General features: G+C 49.3%; 1 pseudogene; it reads left to right on the top strand.

Moving 5' to 3' along the window:
- Positions 1–1,044: 1,044 nt before the first annotated feature.
- Positions 1,045–2,374, top strand: LOC118654318 (annotated as a pseudogene).
- The last annotated feature ends 1,013 nt before the right edge of the window (positions 2,375–3,387 follow it).

A 3,387-nucleotide genomic window follows, 5' to 3' on the forward strand; every position in this document is an offset into this window, starting at 1 on the left:
AGATCAGTAATCTGGGAAAGCAAAAGCCTTAATGGAGTGTGAGTCTCAGGGTCTGGGGAGGGTGATTTGGGAAGACAAATGCAGGTGTCCCAAAGTGAGCCCATCTTGGGTAGTGAGAAGAGTTCCTATGGGGAAGAAATGGAAACTAAAGCGAAACCTGTTGTGACCAAATAGATTTGCCGGCAACAGAGCTGAAGACGATCCCCTCCCCCCATCGCCAGGACATCAGAGGGTGTGCTGCCCATTCCCACAGCAACCCCATGGGTAACATTGTCTCTGAGGTGCTTTGGGTAGAACTGAGATTGAGGAATGAGAGGAATGATCTCAAATGTGCTGGAGGACTGCCCTGCTCTAGGGATAACTTGACCCAGGGGTAAGAAAATAGGACTCTCTTTTGAGCTCATCTGAGCAGGATCCACAAAACAGCAGGTACAGCTGGAAGAGACCAAAGCAGGAAACTTGTGAGGGGTGCATTGAAGACTGGGGCTACCTCCTGAGACTGGGCCAACCACCAATTTCATGGAGGTACAGTCCCCCAGGGGCCCATCTGACCCAGGAAATCTTGGTGGTAGCCCAAGTGAGGACTAACCAGGGCCTTGCCCTTGAGAAGCAGAGAGGCCATCAACAGGCCTCCCCCTCTGTAGGGGTGGGAGTAGAGATAGGATCATGACTTCTCAACACATCTAGTGCCTAGAAACAAGAAACACTGTGCCTGGAAGCAGATGAGCACTTTTCTATTAACCTGACCCCTGTTTTTCTGTACTATTTGAAAAGAGAGAAGATGGGGGCTCTAAAGATGTCCACTCCCCCACACTTGGCCAGGGCCCACACTCCAGAGCAGCCATAAGTCACCTTTGTGACATCACATGACTTAAGCAGTTGGTTGCCCCACCACTGAGACTCTAGAATTTTGAGGACAGTATATACAGGGCATCACTGCTGTGACCAAAGGCATTTCTGACCCAGTTTTGAAGTGATAGGATCCTGGGTACCAAGTGCTTTTTGATGTAGAGCATCAACATGGCTAATCAGAATACCCCTGAGATGCAAGAAGCCAAGCTGACCCCATCAGATGGACAACCACCAATAATGGTCCAATATGATACATCCCCAGATCCTCATGTGGGTCCAAGGGAGGCTTTGGAGGGGCACAGGGACCAAGAAGAGAGCCCAGATCCAAGCCCCCAACACAACCTGCAACCACAGGACCCAAACCAAGGCACCACCAACGTGGAAGGAAACAACATTCTTCTTGGGCTGTCCTTCCCAAGAAAGCTTTGGAGACTAGTGGAGGATGACGCCTTCTCGTCTGTGGGCTGGAATGACAACAGAGACACCATGATCATTGATGAAAATCTTTTCCAGAGGGAGATTCTTTGCCGAAGGGGCGAGGAGCAAATCTTTGAATCGAAAAGCCTGAAGAGTTTCATCTGCTTGCTGAACCGCCATGGCTTTAGCAAAATATGCCCAGGCAACTCTTCAGTTTGCTCTGCAGGGAACAGGATGGTGGTAATGTAGAAAGTCTTCCCATTTCCCATGTTCCTTGTTTCTCAAACATCGTCTTAGTGGACCCAGGAGAATGATATACTGAAAGGGCATGATTTCAGGGTCTAATCCTTTTTCACATGATACAGTATTTACCAAAAGATGAGAAAGTATAGATTTTCATTTGAAACTATAGCCCCCTTAGAGATAACCTGCAGGGATGAGTAAAGACTCTGAGAGGCCAGTTAATGTCAAATTGGTATATTTTCTCAACAAGTGACTAAATTAATTAATGTTGTTTCAGATCTACAGAAATTGCAATTTCCAGAGAGGCAAGACTTGGCTCCTCGAGAACATTACAACACAAGGCAACCAGATGACGCGCCTTTGTCCAGGGACCAGTGTCACCCCCCCCAAAGAGAAAGAAGAGGATGGCCCCCACAAGACACTCCCCAAGAACACACCACAACAACGGCGGCAAAGAAGCCGAACAAAAGGCTCAGGAGACAGGCAAGAATGATTGGGGACCCAATGCCACCCAGGCATTCCAGTTCTCGGTTCCTCAGCCCATGGAGAGTGCCAGGGAGGTCCAGTGTCCAAGTGCAGCAAGTGGTTCAAGTGGGGAGGGCACTTCTGGTAGTGTCATGTTTGTGCCCATGTCTACTGCCAGAAGCAATGCCACAGGGGATCTGCTCCCTACCCCCACAAATGAATTACTACAAGGTTCAGTGATGTCTTTGTACAACATCTGCTACTCCACTCCTCTAGCTGGCCTTTCAGACATAGCTCCACTCCAGGACCCTGACCAGGCTGAGGAGGAGTAGCATAGGGCTCCTCAGATAACAAGTGTTCACTGTGTGAGCAATTCAAGGACAATGCAGGCCCATAATGTCACAGGCTTTTTAATCATGAATCCATTTCTGCTTTAATAAGGAAAGGCAAAAACTACCTGGTACAAAATAAACTATCCAATGAGAATTGTGAGTCCGTGTTCTTCTGTTTCCGTGCCACACACCTCATCAGATGAGCCAGAGGAGGCTAGAAGTCCTGGCCCCAGACAGGCTTTTGTGCCAGTTGTCCTCGTTCATTTTCACACCCTTGGCAAGGAACTGGCTAGGGGGTCCTGAAGCAAGCCTAGGAAGATCTGGTTCCCTGAGCCTTGCCTACTGGACAGGAGACAGAACCACCTGGCTCCTGACCTTGGCGGAATCACCTTATATTAGTCATGCAACGTGAAATAGGAGGGTCTTTACTTTTGGGTCTCCCTATGATGCCAGGGATTTTCTGATCAGCATCTGAGTGTTTCTACCCCAAGTTTGAGGGGCCTAGCTGAGAGGCCCACCTAGAACCTGGGCCACCCCATCTGCTAAGCAGTGCACAACAGAGCCAGTCTGGCTCAGAAGATGGGCCATTCCAGTCAAAGCCTGGGAGAAAGCTAACAACCATTAGTAACCCTGCTAGAAGGGACTCAAAAAAAGATTGCCCACACAGTAAAACAGAAAGCTCTATCATCACTGTTCCATTGGAGCTGTATTTCAGATCTGTTGTTGGGTCATGAGGTAGTGATGTGACATGTGTAATGCATGCCCTTGTGAGCCCAGGGACATTTTTACAGCAGACCAGTCACTTGCCAGGGCAGACCAGCGCGTTCTTGAAAATTCTAGTGTCTCCTTCAAGGGGCACGAGACCATGCCTGGTTGGTCACCCTCTGGCAATGATTCAGTGCCCACTCCCAGATCTTCCACGAGGTCCCCTGGATGCTGCTGAAATGTTCTCTGAGTTTGACCAGACCAGTGGTCAGCAAAACTCGGCTCACGAGCCACAGGTGGCTCTTTGGCCCCTTGAGTGTGGCTCTTCCACAAAATACCATGTGCGGGCACGCATATACAGTGCGATTGAAAC

This window comes from Myotis myotis, unplaced genomic scaffold (genome assembly GCF_014108235.1).
Source record: "Myotis myotis isolate mMyoMyo1 unplaced genomic scaffold, mMyoMyo1.p scaffold_m19_p_4, whole genome shotgun sequence".
NCBI lineage: Eukaryota > Metazoa > Chordata > Mammalia > Chiroptera > Vespertilionidae > Myotis > Myotis myotis.